Below are 18,494 nucleotides of genomic sequence, written 5' to 3' on the forward strand. Positions count from 1 at the left end.
TTAGGGTAAGGCCACACGGATGGCTTCCGTGTGCGGTCCGTGATTTGCGGCTGTGTAGAGGTCCACGGATGTGTGCTTGAGGCCTACTGGTATACTTTGATTTTAGGGTAAGACCACACGGAGGAGAACTCACCTGGCCGTTATGCGGCCAACCGTCACGCTGGCACCATGTTCTGCGTCTGTCAAATTGCATCTTAATGACCGCAGTTAAAACAGCCCTTTCCTGCAAAATCGTGCGGCCATAAAGCATGTATTCATTAAGGGGAGTCCGTCATCAGATGTCCGTATTGAACTTCCAACAGGGTATTATAGATTGGGCTAACCTGATTCTGACGTGTATTACCTTTTTCCACAGAGTTCCTCCTTTGAGGAGAAAAAGCTTTTATTACATTTATGCAAATGAGCATTTTGGAGCAACATGGGTGTCACCGTTGCTCCAAAATGTTCTCTCGTCATTCACCAGTTCAACCCTGCTCCCTCCCTGCTTCCTATAATTGACGGGCCAGGCAGCGTACTAGGCGTGTTCACACCTGGCCCATAGTGTAATGAACGCGCATGCGTCCCTACATCCTAATCGCCGCATGCGCAGAAGTGCCGATTAGAACGATGAGCATAAAGATTACACTGCGCATGCGCCGATTAGGACATAGGGACGCGCGTGTGAACTCGCATAGTACGCTGCCTGGCCCCTGTCTATCAAAGGGAGCAGGCTTGAACCGGGGAATGACGAGAGAGCGTTTTGGAGCAACGGTGATGCCTTCGTTGCTCCAAAATGCTCATTTGCATAAATATAATAAAAGTTTTTTTTCTTCAAAGGAGGCACTCTGTGGAAAGACACAATACACATCAGAATTAGGTTAGCCTAACCTATAATAGCGTGATGGTAGTTCAATACGGACATCTGGTGACAGACTCCCTTTAAAGGGGTTGTCCAACTGATGACCTATCCACCGGATAGGTCATCAGTATGTCATCAGTGCAGGTCCAACACCCGGACCCTGCACAGATAAGCCGCTCCGGTGGCCTGCGGGCATCGGATGTTGTGGCACAATGCTATAGATGGAGCCCGGAAGCAGTTGCCTCCGTACATAGCATAGCGGCCGTGCTACAGAACTGCAGGTCTGCTCCTATTCACTTGTATAGGAGCAGAGCTGCAGCTCGGCCGCTATTCCGTGGCCGGAGCAAACTGCTTTAGGCTTGTACGTCCGCCACACGGAGGCACAAGGCCGGCTGTCGGACCCCCGCAGATCATGTACTGATGACAGGTCATCAGTTGTCAGAAGCTGGAAAACCCCTTTAACCCCTACCCGCACGAGTCAGTAACTATACGTCGTCGCGGGTGGTTACTTCCCACACGAGGACGTATAGTTACTGAGTCTGTCCAGATGCACACGGTCAGCACCGGGAACCGGGAGGTCAGCTGTCGCCGACAGCTGATACTCCACTCTTGCCGGCCAGCGGTCCTTTACTGCTGATTTAGGCAATTAACCCCTTAAATGCGGGGATCGGTTGCGATCGCCGCATTTTAGGGGTTTCTAGCATATCGACAAACCCCGCTCTGAAATCGCGGGGTTTGCCGATTCTTAGCATGGTAAACGGAGGCCAAACAATGGCCTCCGTGTCTACCATGGACAGAAGCCTATCAGGACCAACCTCCGGCTGGTCCTGATAGCTTCCTGTCAGAGTGACAGGAAGTCACTGTAGTTCCCGATGCACACTGTCGGCGAAAGTGTGCATCGGGAGGCCAGCTGTCCCCGACAGCTGACACTACAGTGTTGCCGATCAGCGGCTCATCGACGCTGATTTTGGCAATTAACCCCTTAAATGCAGCGATCGGCACATTTAGGGGGTTTGTAGCACATCAGCAGCCCCCATGCAATCGTGGGAGTTGAAATGGCAACTGGAGGCCAGACAACGGCCCCCGGGTCTGCCATGGATGAAAGCCTATGAGGACCAGCCTCTGGCTGGTCCTCATAGGCTTGCTGTCAGAGTGACTGTGACGTCACACTGACAGTTGGAATACGTTATACTATGTAGGTAGTGTAATGTATTCTAGCTTCGAGCAGAGCTGCAGGTAAAAAAAGAAAGTGTAAAAAGTTAATAAAAATGTTTTATAAAAGTGTAAAAATAAGGTTTTTTTTGCTATGATAAGTTTTATTATAGGAAAAAAATGAAAACTTTAAAAAAAAGTACACATATTTGGTATCACCGCGTTCGTAACAACCGAAAATATAAAACGATAATATTATTTTTCCCGCACGGTGAACACCGCAGACAAAATAAATGAAAACTATGCCAGCATCAATATTTTTTGGTCACCACCGCTCCCAAGATATAGAATAAAAAGTGATCAAAATAGTACCATTAAGAACTAACACCCGTCACGCAAAAAACAAGACCTCCCACAGCTTTTTTGACTAAAAAATAAAAAAGTTACGGCTCTCAGAATATAGTGACACAAAAAATTAATTCTTTTATAGAAAAGTGATTTTATTGTGCAAACGCTGCACAACATAAAAAAAACTATATACATATGGTATCGCCGTAATCGTACTGACTTGCAGAATAAAGTAATATTTAATTTATTGCGCACGGTAAAAGCCGTAAGAAATAAAGAATTTAAAACGCCAAAATCTCTGTTTTTTGGTCACCTTAGATCTAATAAAAATTTTATGAAAAGTGATCAAGAAGTTGCATGTACCATAAAATGGTACCAATAAAAGCTACAGCTCGTCCCGCCAAAAATAAGCCCTCACAGCGCTCAATCTACCAAAAAATAAAAAAGTTATGCCTCTCAGAATGTGATGATACAAACAATTTTTTTTTTAACAAATAGTCTTTTCTTTGTAAAAGTAGTAAAATATAATAAAAACTATATAAATTTGGTATCACCGTAATTGTATTGAGATGCAGAATAAAACTAAGTTGTCGTTTTTACCGCACGGTGAAAGACGTAAAAACAAAACCCCAAAAATAATGGAGGAATCACATTTTTTTCCAATTTCAAGCCGCAAATAATTTTTGTTCAGTTTCCCAGTATATGATATGGTACTTTAAATGATGTCAATAGAAATGACAATTCCTCCCGCAAAAAAATAAGCCCTCACACCACTCTACTAGCGGAAAAATTAAAAAGTTATGGCTCTTGGAGGGCGGGGAGTGAAAAATGAAAAAGCAAAAAAGGATCAGTCCTGAAAGGGTTAATTAATGGTCGGGGTCCCAGTGCTCGGACCCCCACCAATCAAAACTTCTGCCATGTCACTATGACATGTCTGAAGTTTGTTAAACCTTTAGCTACACTTTTTAATGATTTGTTGTGTGTCCTTTGGTATTATGGCAATAAAACGTTCCCAATTTTCAAAAAAAACTATGTACATGAGTTTCCTTCTTGGTTGAAGCCTCCACCCAATCCATTTTTATCAAAAAGGAGAGTTTTTCCAAATACAATTTAAATGGAGGTGGTGTGGGATGTGTCCATGTATGTAAAATAATCTACAGACTGGTGTTCATGGAGTTGTGTCCACCTCAATGTGCCCAAAAATGGCCTAGATTTTAATTAAACGGGACATAGTTGACCAGATGGGTGGTAATAAAGGTATGTATCTTCTTCCAAAAAGATTAGATTACTGGACAGTCCCAAAGACAATGATAAATGTCTGTCGAATCCTCCTGACATCTAAAACACTTGTCGTCGTGGAATATTTTTATTTCAAATCCACGGATTGTTTATGGTAGATCTGGGGAATCATTTCAGTGTACCGGCTGGAGGGGAGACATCTAATGCAGTACTCAAGGGCAGAGAGCATCATCTGTATCGTTAATTGTGGAATATCGGACAACCAGTTAGTTATGGCGACCCGAGACTCCTGATAATCTAGGGGGCAATGTATAAATTTGTAAGGTCTAGAAGTGTGTCCCTTACCTATGTGGGAGCGAGCCAATAGTAAGCGAAAGGCTGGGTTCCACTCCAGGGGAGTCAGATGTGGAAGTATTTGAGTAATGAAACTCCGGGCTTGCAGGTACGCAAAAAGTGTGATATTTAGCTGAGGGAATTTGCCTCGGAGATCATCGAGAGTAAGAATAGCCTTATTATGTGCATCTATAAGATGACCAATGTTCCCAATTCCTCCCCTTTGCCACTGAAAAAAATTAGCATGTGATGTGCCAGACTGGAAGGCCGGGTTGTACGTCAGGGTAAGAAGCCATGAGTAGTTAGGGTGAAGAGACCTAATAGATCTCATTTTCTGCCATGCCCTCCATGTCGTGATTCAAGTGGTAAAAATGAATCCTAGCGAATACTTCTCTTGGCACTAATGGAGGACGATTTTTTTGGCTAAGTTGTGCTGGCACGTTATTTTCAGTAACATCACAAAATTTTGTGTTAGTCTGGCATGACCGGAATCTTCTAAGTCTTCCAGTTTGAGCTTCACTGCAATCAAATCTCCATCTAGTTTATTTTGCACGTCTACCAGACTATTACGAGCTGTTGCAAATTCATCCATTTTTGTCTCAAGGTCAGAGGTTCTGTCTCCTATATCCTTTAAGGTGTCTTTGTCGATAGATTCTCGAAGTTCTGCTATGGTGGATTCTGTATTAGCAGGCTCATTAAGTGCCGTACTGTCTGAGCTATAGTTTGCCCTTGGCAAAGAGATAGGAGAAGAGACTGACCTGCATTCAGTTTGTCAGGGCAGGGGACAAGGAATGAGGCTGCTTGATTTGGTGAAGCTTATTTTCTGGTGGAGTGAATCAGCCATCTTTCCTGGGGAAAAGTCAGGCATAGAGGGTGGTACACCAAAGGCAGCGTGTTGAAATGAGGAGCCGGCGCCATCTGAGTGCTTCCTGCCGGAGGATAAAAGAGAAGTTTTGCCGGCTCGGTTTTCTTAAGGGTATGTTCACACGCTAGCTGTCATTTACGGCTGAAATGACACCCTGTTTTCAGAAGAAAACAGCTGCCTCGTTTCAGCCGTAAATGCTCCTCCTCGTAATATACGAGGCGTCTGTGACGCTCGTATATCCTGAGCTGCTCTTCATTGAGTTCAATGAAGAACGGCTCAAATTACGTGGCAAAGAAGTGCCCTGCACTTCTTTGCCGAGGCAGTCAATTTACGCGTCGTCGTTTGACAGCTGTCAAACGACGACGTGTAAATTACAGGTCGTCTGCAGAATACGTCGGAAAACCCGTTCAAATGAATGGGCAGATGTTTGCCGACGTATTGTAGCCCTATTTTCAGGCCTAAAACGTGGCATAATACGCCTCGTTTACGCCTGAAAATAGGTCGTGTGAACCCAGCCTCACTCTTCCCCTAGGCATCATTTCTCCTTAGTGCTTTCCTGGGTTGGATTGGGTGGTTTTCTGCCCGGTTTGAGGTGCAGGAACCTGCTGTTTGCCAGTTTGAATAGGCGGCTTTGCAGAGAGCACGGTTTAAAGAGGCTCTGTCACCAGATTTTGCAGCCCCTATCTGCTATTGCAGCAGATACGCGCTGCAATGTAGATTACAGTAACGTTTTTATTTTTAAAAAACGAGCATTTTTGGCCAAGTTATGACCATTTTTGTAGTTATGCAAATGAGGCTTGCAAAAGTCCAAGTGGGTGTGTTTAAAAGTAAAAGTCCAAGTGGGCGTGTATTATGTGCGTACATCGGGGCGTTTTTAATACTTTCACTAGCTGGGCGCTCTGAAGAGAAGTATCATCCACTTCTCTTCAGAACGCCCAGCTTCTGGCAGTGCAGACACAGCGTGTTCTCGAGAGATCACGCTGTGACGTCACTCACAGGTCCTGCATCCTGTCAGACGAGCGAGGACACCGGCACCAGAGGCTACAGTTGATTCTGCAGCAGCATCAGCGTTTGCAGGTAAGTAGCTACATCGACTTAACCTGCTAACGCCGATGCTGCTGCAGAATCAACTGAAGCCTCTGGTGCCGGTGTCCTCGCTCGTCTGACACGATGCAGGACCTGTGAGTGACGTCACAGCGTGATCTCTCGAGAACACGGCTGTGTCTGCACTGCCAGAAGCTGGGCGTTGTGTAGAGAAGTGGATGATACTTCTCATCAGAACGCCCAGCTAGTGAAAGTATTAAAAACGCCCCGATGTACGCACATAATACACGCCCACTTGGACTTTTACTTTTAAACACACCCACTTGGACTTTTGCAAGCCTCATTTGCATAACTACGAAAATGGTCATAACTTGGCCAAAAATGCTCGTTTTTTAAAAATAAAAACGTTACTGTAATCTACATTGCAGCGCCTATCTGCTGCAATAGCAGATAGGGGTTGCAAAATCTGGTGACAGAGCCTCTTTAAGCATCCGCTCTCTTCGGCATCCGGCCACGCCCCCCCTTGATTTATTAAATACCTTAACTCAATGAATAAGAGGTTTGTCCCAATACTTTTGTCTGTTTAGTGTGTTTCTCAGTTAGACTATACATCCTATGTAGCCTGATACTGCAGCCATATTCCCTTTTATCTGTTCACTACTTTTTGCGAACCTACATTTGTTTGGTAACGGTAGGATATTCATATCAAGATTTAGCAAGGCATAATTTTTCTTTTACATACAATAAAAGCAATGGCTTCAAAGTAGTACATATGTTTTAATCCAATCGCTAAATTGCAGTGAGTTTTACAAACAGCATGTTAAAGGGAACCAGTCACGATGAAAATGCACCTCAATCTGCATGTTATATAGCAGGAGAAGCCAAGTAGATTATATATAGTATTGTGGGAAAAGATTCAGAATAACCTATAATTTATTAATTTAATCTATACTCATTCTGGGTTTAGGAGTCCGGTGGGCGGTTCTACACAGTGATTGACAGCCTTTCCTGTAAGAGTGTGCATACTGAGATAGCGGTCAATCACTGAGTAGGACAGCCCACTGAACTCCTAAAACTATAGGATACTGCCCACAGATTGGACTACATTTTCAATGTGACATATTCCCTTTAAAGGGAACCTGTCACCAGCATTTCACCTATTAAACTTGCAATATCTGGTGGAAGCGTGTGAAAAATCATTTTTATGTAAGCTATAATTATCTTCTAAGTAGGCTTTGCAGCTTTAGTATTCAATTTTTTAGTGTTCCCGATCCGTATGATAAGGAGCATATCTTCATTCCTCAAGCCTTTCCGAGTTTATCCCGCCCCCTTACTTTTGATTGACAGCTCCTCACCTCCCCCCCCCAGCACACAAGAAGTCCCACGCTTGCGCATCGATGACCTGTTCTGGTGCGTGCGCACAACGGGACACCATAGCGGCACATGCCCAGTAACTATATTTGAGGCCCGGATGAAGCAGGGAAGACGATACATGACGGGCACACGCGTGCTCAGACGAGATTTTGACATTCAGGACGGGACCGTTTTCGGCAGTGGAAGGGCGTAATAAGAGGAACGAACGAGACTGCCGGATTATTACCATAAAAAGCGCAAAATGTTTGCAGACCGTTATTTACGGTCAGGGGAGGAGTTTATGAGAGGAGATAACGGCAATGAACTTTTAACAGCAACAGCCCACAAAGGGTGAGTAGAGCTCAATAGGTGAAATGCTGGTGACAGGTTCCCTTTAACTGTCCAAATTACATAGCTTGATGGTGTGAGATGTGTATGGGTAAAAACTGTGATGTGGTCACGACTGGTGAATACACAAAATCTTAATTACAAATTAAACACAACACATTCAGTTTAGAAACTTTCATGAATGATCATCTCTGCGAAGATGGTGTCAGTCTCCCATTTAGGAAGAGCCTTCTTGAAACCAATTGTCTACTTTGCCCAAAATCACATCTTTAAAGGAATGTGAGGTGTAGATCGGTCATTGAATAGTGATCAACAGAACGCTTCTGCCTTAACCCCTTCCCGACATTTGACGTACATGTACGTCATGGAAAGCATTGACTTCCCGCAAAATGCCGTACATGTACGTCAAACGTTTGGCACCGGCTCAGAAGCTGAGTCGGTGCCATCATCGTCGGATCTCAGCTGTATCTTACAGCTGACATCCGACTGTAACGGCGGGGACCGAAATTAGCTTCGATCCCCGCCATTAACCCCTTAAGTGCAGCGCTCAAACGCGATCGCTGCACTTAAGGTGTTTGCAGCTCATCGGAGCCCCAGCAATAAAATTGCCGGGGTTCCGGTGGCTGCAATGGCAACCGGAGGCCTAATACTGGCCTCCCGGTCTGCCTAGCACCGAAGCCGGTCAAGATCCGCCCGGCGGCGGAGCCTGATCGGCTTCCGTAGCTGCCGGCAAGATGGCGCCGGGTCAGGAGCTGATCCGGCGTCATCAGCGGTGGAGGTCAGCTGTACTGTACAGCTGACATCCACCTGTAACGGCAGGAACCGGAGCTAGCTCCGATCCCTGCCATTAACCCCTTCGATGCAGCAATCGAAAGCGATTGCTGCATCGTAGCGGTTACAAGCAGATCGCCAGCCCTGATAGGCAATCGGGACTGGCGACTGCTGTTATGGCAACAGGAGACACAATGGTCTCCTGCTCTGCCATTACGGAAGCCGATTTAGGCCCCGCCGGGAGGCGAAGCCTAAACGGCTTGCTGTCAGTGAATGACTGACAGATCTAATACATTGCACTACATAGGTAGTGCAATGTATTAGAAAAAAAAAAATCTGACCGTTGGACCTTCAAGTCCCCTAGTGGGACTTGAGAAAAAGTGTAAAAAAAGTATAAAAAAGTGTAAAAAAAAGTGCAAAAAATAAAAGTTTGAAAACAATAAAAGTTTCAAGTAATCAAATAACACACAATCCCCCTTTTACTCTTATCAAGTCCTTTATTATTGAAAAATAATAATAAACCATATGTATTTGGTATCGCCACGACCGGAGGTATCAAAATATTATATTATTTATTGCACGCGGTGAACAGCGTAAAAAAAACCCGTAAAAAACTTTACCAGAGTTTCTGTTTTTTGGTCACTTTGCCCTACAAATATTACAATAAAAAGTGATCAAGAAGTCGCACGTATCCAAAAATGGTACCTATAAAAACTATAGCTCGTCCCGCAAAAAACAAGCCCTCATACACCTCCGTCGACAAAAAAATTAAAAAGTTATGGTTCTCACAACTTGGCGACAGAAAAAATACATTCTTTTTACAAAAGTAATTTTATTGTGCAAAAAGTTGTAAAACATAAAAAAGTGCTATAAATTAGGTATCGCCGGAATCGTACTGACCCGCAGAATAAAGTTAACATGTAGTTTATAACGCATGGTGAACGCTGTATAAAAAAAACGAAAAAAGCTGTGCCAGAATTGCGTTTTTTTGTTTACCTGGCATCCCAAAAAATAGGATAAAAGGTGATCAAAAAGTTGCATGTACCCCAAAATGGTACCAATAATAACTACAGCTCGTCCCGCAACAAACCAGCCCTCATACCACTACGTCTATGAACAATAAAATTAGTTATGGCTCCAATAAGTCAGGAAATAAAAAAATATGCAGTTGTGCCCGAGGGGAACATTTCTTCTGTTTGAAGAGGCGATTTATCAAGGACCTAAAATTAGGGAACCAGGAAGGGGAGAGCCCAAACATATCCGCTGGAAGCGACGGTGCCTGTATTATACCAGGATAATACTTTCCCAGCAAAATTCCCCAAACTACAAAGGCGCGGAGTGTGGATCAAAAGGGGGATAATAAAGGACGCCATATATCAGTGCGACACCGGCCTGTGCGGAAAGGATTGCTTCACAGCGTAACACACATCTATGGATTATTTTTATTTTTTTATACCACCTGACTATGCCCCTTATATACTCCGCCCCGCTTACATGTACCCCCACATTATAAAACACCAGCAATAATCAAACAAATATAGTACCAAGCAAAATCCGCTCTCCAAAAGCCAAATGGTGCTCCCTCGGCCCTGAACCCTACAGCGTCCCCAAACAGCAGTTTCCTTCAACATATATGGCATCGTCATACCCGGGAGAACCCTTTTAACAATTTTTGGGGTGTGTGTCTCCAGCGTCATAAGCTGGGCATGACATATTTGCCACTGAATGGCATATCTAGGGAAAAATATAAATTTTTAATTTGCACCATCCGCAGCGGATTCATTTATGGAAAAGACCTGTGGGGTGAAAATGCTCACTACACCCCTTAATTAATGCCTTGAGGGGTGCAGTTCCATAGTGGGGGTCACTTATCAGGGGTTTCTTTTTATTATTTCACATCTGAGCCTCTGCAGTTGTGAACCAATACTTTGTAAATCGCCAAATTAGGCCTCCACTCCGCATGGTACTCTTCACTTCTGAGCCCTGTCATATGTCCAGACAAAAGATTAGGGCCACATGTAGGGTGTTTCTAAAACCGGGAAACACCGCATAATAATTAGAGAGCTGTCTTGTTATGGTGGCACAAGCCGGGCACCACATATTGGCATATCTATGGAAAAAAATCCCATTTTCACTCTGCAAAATTGAGCGCACACTAATTTCTGCAAAACACCTGCAGGGTTAAAATGCTTACTACACCCCTTGGTAAATGCATTGAGGGGTGTAGTTTCCAAAATGGGGACACTTCTGGGGGGTTTCCACTGTTTTGGGCCCACAGGTGCCCAGAAACCAATCCAGCAACATCTGCACTCCAAATGGCGGTCCTTCCCATCTGAGCCCTGCGGTTTGCCCAAACAGCAGTTTATGACCACATATGGGGTATTGCCGTACTCGGGAGAAATAGCTTTACAAATGTTGGGTTCTTTTTTTCCTTTATTTGTTGAGAAAATGAAAACATTTGCGCTAAAGCTACGTCTTATTGAAGAAAAAGGACTGTTTTTATTTTCACTGCCTAATTCTAATAAATTCTATGAAACATCTGTGGGGTCAAAATGCTCACTACACCCCTAGATGCATTCCTCAAGAGGTGTAGTTTCCTAAATGGAGTCCCTTTTTGGGCGTTTTCATTGTTTTGTCCCCTCAGGGGCTTTGCAAATGTGACCTGGCCTCCGCAAATCATTCCTGCTAAATGTGATCTCAAAAAGTCAAATAGTGCTCTTTCCCTTCTAAGCCCTGCCGTGTGTCCAAACAGCCGTTTATTACCACATGTGGGGTATTGTTTTACTCGGGAGAAATTGCTTTACAAATTTTGTGGTGCTTTTTCTCCTTCAGTCCTTCTGGAAATGAGAAAAAATTAGCTAAACCTACATTTTCTTTGAAAAAATGTAGATTATTATTTTCAGGGCCTACTTTCAATAATTTCTGCAAAAAAACTGTGGTGTCAAATCGCTCACTATACCCCTAGATAATTTCCTCAATGGGTGTAGTTTCCAAAATGGGGTCACTTGTTTGGGGTTTCCACTGTTTTGTCTCCTCAGGGACTTCGTAAATATGACATGGCCTCCGCAAACCATTCCTGCTAAATTGGAGTTCCAAAAGCCAAATGGCGCTCTTTCCCTTCTCAGCCTCGCCGTGTGTCCAAACAGCCGTTTATTACCACATGTGGGGTATTGTTTTACTCGGGAGAAATTTCTTTACAAATTTTACGGTGCTTTTTCTCCTTCAGTCCTTGTGGAAATGAAAAAAAATTAGCTAAACCTACATTTTATTTGAAAAAAATGTAGATTTTCATTTTCACAGCCTACTTGCAAAAATTTCTGCAAAAAACCTGTGGGGTCAAAACGCTCACTATACCCCTAGATAATTTCCTCAAGGGGTATAGTTTCCAAAATGGGGTCACTAACTGTTGGGGGTTTCCACTGTTTTGTCACCTCAGGGGCTTTGTAAATGTGACATGGCCTCCGCAAACCATTCCTGCTAAATGTGAACTCCAAAAGCCAAATGGCGCTCTTTCCCTTCTCAGCCACGCCGTGTCTCCAAACAACCGTTTATTACCACATGTGAGGTATTGTTTTACTCGGGAGAAATTGCTTTACAAATTTTGCGGTGCTTTTTCTCCTTTAGTCCTTGTGGAAATGAGAAAAAAAATTGCTAAACCTACATTTTCTTTGAAGAAATGTTGATTTTAATTTTCACGGCCTACTTCCAATAATTTCTGTAAAAAACCTGTGCGGTCAAAATGCTCACTACACCCCTAGATAATTTCCTTGAGGTGTCTAGTTTCCCAGATGGGGTCACTTTTGGGGGATTTTGACTGTTTTGGCACCGCAAGAGCCCTTCAAACCTGACATGGTGCCTAAAATATATTCTAACAAAAATAAGGCCCCAAAATCCACTAGGTGTTCCTTTGCTTCTGAGGCCGGTGCTTCAGTCCAGTAGCACGCTACGACCACATGTGGGATATTTCCTAAAACTGCAGAAACTGGGCAACAAATATTGAGTTGCATTTCTCTGGTAAAACCTTCTGTGTTATAAAAATTTTTTTATTAAAAATGTATTTCTGCAGAAAAATATAACATTTGTAAATTTCACCTCTACTTTGCTTTAATTCCTGTGAAATGTGTAAAGGGTTAAGACATTTTCTAAATGCTGTTTTGAATACTTTGAGGGGTGAAGTTTTTAAAATGGGGTGACTTTTTTGGGGTTTCTAATATATAAGGCCCTCAAAACCACTTCACAACTGAACTGGCCCCTGTAAAAATAGCCTTTTGAAATTTTCTTGAAAATGTGAGAAATTGCTGCTAAAGTTCTAAGCCTTGTGAGGTCATAGAAAAATAAAAGGATGTTCAAGAAACGATGCCAATCTAAAGTAGACATATGGGTGATGTTAATTAGCAACAATTTTGTGTGGTATAATTGCCTGTCTTACAAGCAGATACATTTAAATTGAGAAAAATGCTAATTTTTGCAATTTTTCGCTAATTTTTGGTGTTTTTCACAATTAAATACTGAACATATCGAGCAAATTTTGCCAGTAACATAAAGTCCAATGTGTCACGAGAAAACAATCTCAGAATCGCTTGGATAGGTGAAAGCATTCCAGAGTTATTACCACATAAAGTGACACATGTCAGATTTGAAAAATGAGGCTCTGTCAGGAAGGTCAAAAGTGGCTAAAGAGGGAAGGGGTTAAAGAGGACCTGACATGTGTTTTAGTAAATAATTGTGTTCTCCAGATAGTAACAATTCGGGAGAATCTTTTCTTAGGACTTCACGTTGGGCCCATCCTTTATTCCTCCTAGAAATCTAGGACTAAATTGACAACTGGGTGTTACTAATTGGGGTTGTGTCCCTACAGTGCGGAGACTGTAGGGGTACACCACTTTGACAAGGGGAATAGTAACACCCAGTTGTCAATTTGAATAACAGAGGAACACCACTACACAAAATTATTATTTTATTAGGGAATTCAAGTATTTCCTAAAATATACATGTCAGGAGATTTGACTGATCCGCTATAAAACATACCTAACTTTTCAGGTGACCATTCAGAATAAGCGGTCATATATGTGTGTACATGAGGTATAACACGATTTATGATCAATTTTACTGATGGGCCTACACATCAGCTTAACATGCTGTTTACATTAAATTATGTATACTGTAAGTTATTTTAGGTGTTTAGATGTAGAGTTTTTTTTTTGAGTATGCATGATTTTGTCACAATCTGATCAGTATTAAAAAATAAAGTTGTATAGGGTGTGACCCCCTAGGAGTTTGGGCATATTTTTGGAGTCCGTGGTTTATTTGACAATGAGCTAATTGAGTTGCAAGGAGTGAACAAAGTCACCATAGTTTTACAAATCGTAGGAAGTAGAGACAGGTTGACCCAAGGAACTAGAACTTTTGTCTCATGAAGAGTAAAGAACCTCTGGAGAGGGCAAGTGACAAAAAGGGTCAAAAGAATGTCAAGGAAATGAGAACTATTGACACTCCAGAAATCTGTTGAGGTACAGTAAGCCCAGAATTGGACGCCCTGAATATTTGTTTTTTTTGAACAACCAAGCTGAAGATATTTGAGGACATCTGGGGCAACCAACTGTATTCTAGAAGCGAGATCAAGTATAAATGGCATGTATGTGGTACATTTGCATGCTCAGTGCGAATGGGTTACCTGGATCACCCTTAAGGAGATAAGTTTTCTGCTATCATCTGTGCTGCAGGCAGACTACACAAATCCTTTAAGTTAGGGCCCCATGCACACGACCGTATTTTTGTCCACCCGTAAATACGGGTCCTTGGTCACACGTATTCGACCCGTATTGCACCAGTATTTACGGACCCGTGCCCGTAAATACGGGTCCGGTGTCACCCGTATTTACGGGCACGTTTTCGCTGCAAAATTACACTGCAGTAATCGGCAGCCCTTCTCTCTATCCGTGCAGGATAGAGAGAAGGGACAGCCCTTTCCGTAATAAAAGTAAAAGAAATTCATACTTAACCGGCCGTTGTCTTGGTGACGCGTCCCTCTCTTGACATCCAGTCCGACCTCCCTGGATGACGCGCAGTCCATGTGACCGCTGCAGCGTTCACATGGGCTGTAACGTCATCCCAGGAGGCCGGACTGGAGGAAGAAACGGAGTTCTGGGTAAGTATGACAGTCTTTATTTTTCTACAGCTTTATCTATATTGTGATCGGTAGCCACTGTCCCTGGTGCTGAAAGTTACTGCCGATCGTTTAACTATTTCAGCACCCTGGACTGTGACTATTCACTGACATCACCTAGCAACTCTCCCGTAATTACAGGTGCACACACACGTAGTCACCCGTAATTACGGGAGCCCCATAGACTTCTATGGGCTGCCTGTGCCGTAACTACGGCCTGAAATAGGACATGTTCTATATTTTTCAACGGCACGGGCACCTTCCCGTAAGCATACGGGGAGGTACCCGTGGCCAATAGAAGTCTATGGGCCCGTAATTACAGGCGTTTTTACATTCGTGTGCATGGGGCCTTAGTGTTTTGCACCATTCACTTAAACTATGGTTTTGCTTGGCATCTAAATTGGTCCTAACACAGTGCCGAAGCATTCTTGACACTACAGAAAGCGGACCACAGGCAACGTTATGGCTAGCAGTAACATTTGAGTGGCTGTTGCTTGGGAGTCCCTGTTGGGTTTCGAGTTTCTTGAAACATTTGTATAGGAGAGTATAAGGTGAAAAACTAAATTAGATATGAAGCTAGGATGATGCACATTCAGTAATCTCTATCTGAATAAAACCTAGGATATTGGCAGAAAGGATAGGGAACTCCTAGGTGACCAATTGTGGATTAGTCTTAGGGCCCATTCACATGAAACTCGTCCGTGTGCTAAGCGTTGAAACAATGCACAGCACATGGCCCCATGGATTTCAATGGGGCTACTCACACATGCGTGAGTTTTCATGCAGCGAGAGTCCGTTGCGTAAAACTCACCGCATGCCCTATATTGGTGCGTTTTCACGCACCTACAGTGAAGGAAATAAGTATTTGATCCCTTGCTGATTTTGTAAGTTCGCCCACTGTCAAAGACATGAACAGTCTAGAATTTTTAGGCTAGGTTAATTTTACCAGTGAGAGATAGATTATATAAAATAAAAAAAACAGAAAATCACATTGTCAAAATTATATATATTTATTTGCATTGTGCACAGAGAAATAAGTATTTGTTCCCTTTAGCAAACAAGACTTAATACTTGGTGGCAAGCACAGCAGACGTTTTTTGTAGTCGATGATGAGGTTTGCACACGTTAGATGGAATTTTGGCCCACTCCTCTTTGCAGATCATCTGTAAATCATTAAGATTTCGAGGCTGTCGCTTGGCAACTCGGATCTTCAGCTCCCTCCATAAGTTATCGATGGGATTAAGGTCTGGAGACTGGCTAGGCCACTCCATAACCTTAATGTGCTTCTTTTTGAGCCACTCCTTTGTTGCCTTGGCTGTATGTTTCGGGTCATTGTCGTGCTGGAAGACCCAGCCACGAGCCATTTTTAATGTCCTGGTGGAGGGAAGGAGGTTGTCACTCAGGATTTGACGGTACATGGCTCCATTCATTCTCCCATTGATGCGGTGAAGTAGTCCTGTGCCCTTAGCAGAGAAACACCCCCAAAACATAATGTTTCCACCTCCATGCTTGACAGTGGGGACGGTGTTCTTTGGGTCATAGGCAGCATTTCTCTTCCTCCAAACACGGCGAGTAGAGTTAATGCCAAAGAGCTCAATTTTAGTCTCATCTGACCACAGCACCTTCTCCCAATCACTCTCAGAATCATCCAGATGTTCATTTGCAAACTTCAGACGGGCCTGTACATGTGCCTTCTTGAGCAGGGGGACCTTGCGGGCACTGCAGGATTCGGCGTAATGTGTTACCAATGGTTTTCTTGGTGACTGTGGTCCCAGTTGCCTTGAGATCATTAACAAATTCCCCCCATGTAGTTTTCGGCTGAGCTCTCACCTTCCTCAGGATCAAGGATACCCCACGAGGTGAGATTTTGCATGGAGCCCCAGATCGATGTCGATTGACAGTCATTTTGTATGTCTTCAATTTTCTTACTATTGCACCAACAGTTGTCTCCTTCTCACCCAGCGTCTTACTTATGGTTTTGTAGCCCATTCCAGCCTTGTGCAGGTCTATGATCTTGCCCCTGACATCCTTAGAAAGCTCTTTGGTCTTGCCCATGTTGTAGAGGTTAGAGTCAGACTGATTAATTGAGTCTGTGGACAGGAGTCTTTTATACAGGTGACCATGTAAGACAGCTGTCTTTAACCCCTTAACGCTCCATGACCTACTATTAGGTCATGCTAACTGTAGCGTTCGCGCTCAGTGACCTAATAGTAGGTCATGGAGTAAACACGGCGCCGTTCGCGCGGGGCGCGTTCATGAGCTGTGATAGCTGCTGTTTCCGACAGCAGACTATCACTGCTCAATGTGCCGGGACCGATCGCGGATCTCCCCCGCCGATTAACCCCTCAGAAGCCGCGTTCAATAGCGATCGCGGCTTCTTAGGGGTTAATCCGCCATCGCCGGCCTGCTACACGATAGCGGCCGGCGATGGTGACTATGGCAACCGGACACCAAACAATGGCGTCCGGCTATGCCATAGACGGAAGCCTAGTGGGTCCTGACAACGTCAGGACCCACTATGCTTGCTGTCAGTGAGTAGCTGACAGTTCTAATACACTGCACTACGCATGTAGTGCAGTGTATTAGAATAGCGATCAGGGCCTCCTGCCCTCAAGTCCCCTAGTGGGACAAAGTAATACAGTAAAAAAAAAGTTAAAAAAAGATGTGTAAAAATAAGAAAATAAAAGTTTTAAAAGTAATAAAAGTAAAAGTCCCACTTTTTCCCTTATCAGTCTTTATTATTAATAAAAAGATATAAACAAACAAATAAACTATACATAATTGGTATCGCCGCGTCCGTAACGGCCTGAACTACAAAATTATTTTGTTATTTATCCCGCACGGTGAACACCGTAAAAAAAAATATTAATAAACCGTACCACAATCACAATTGTTTGGTCACTTCACCTCCCAAAAAATGGAATAAAAAGAGATCAAAAAGTCGCATGTACCTAAAAATGGTACTGATGGAAACTACAGTTCGTTACGCAAAAAATAAGTCCTCGCACGGCTTTATTGATTGAAAAATAAAAACGTTATGGCTCTTAGAATAAGGTAACACAAAAAGTGAATGATTGTTTACAAAACTTATTTTATTGTGCAAACGCCATAAGACATAAAAAAAAACTATAAACATCTGGTATCGCCGTAATTGTATCGCCCCGCAGAATAAAGTGAATATGTCATTTATAGCGCATGGTGAACACTGTAAAAAAATAGAATAAAAAAACAATAGTAGAATTGCTGTTTATTAGTCACCACGCCACCTAAAAATAGAATAAAAACTGATGAAAAATCCGCATGCACCCCAAGAAAACTACAATGCATTCCTCAAGGGGTCTAGTTTCCAAAATGGGGTCACTTTTGGGGGGTTCCCAATGTTTTGGCACCACAAGACCTCTTCAAACCGGACATGGTGCCTAATAAAAAAGAGGGCTCAAAATCCACTAGGTGCACCTTTGCTTCGGAGGCCGGTGCTTCAGTCCATTACCGCACTAGGGCCACATGTGGGATATTTCTCAAAACTGCAGAATCTGGGTAATACGTATTAAGTTGCGTTTCTCTGATAAATCCTTTTGTGTTATAAAAAAAATGGTATAAAGAGTATTTTCTGACAAAAAAAAAAAAAGTACATTTCACCTCTACTTTGCTCTAAATTTTTGTGAAACACCTAAAGGGTTCATAAACTTTCTAAATGCTGTTGTGAATACTTTGAGGGGTCTAGTTTCTAAAATGGGGTGTTTGATGGGGGTTTCTAATATATGGGCCCCTCAAAGCAACTTCAGAACTGAACTGGAACCTAAAAAAATAAATAAATGAGGCAATACTTCGCTTCTCACATTATACTGATAATGAGCCGTGCCCACCCCGAGATGACCCCAGTTTTGACCGTTTGTATAAACGGAGACCCCTATTAGACCGTTTCAGTGCCCGGTTTTCACAAGCATACACCCCCGAGAAGTGTTTTTCTATTGATGACTCTGGTGCATTTTAAAGGGAGGGTTCAATTCCGCCAGTACCTGCCGGGTAAGAGGGCA

The sequence above is a fragment of the Rhinoderma darwinii genome, chromosome 7 (assembly GCF_050947455.1).
Source record: "Rhinoderma darwinii isolate aRhiDar2 chromosome 7, aRhiDar2.hap1, whole genome shotgun sequence".
Taxonomy (NCBI): Eukaryota; Metazoa; Chordata; class Amphibia; order Anura; family Rhinodermatidae; genus Rhinoderma; species Rhinoderma darwinii.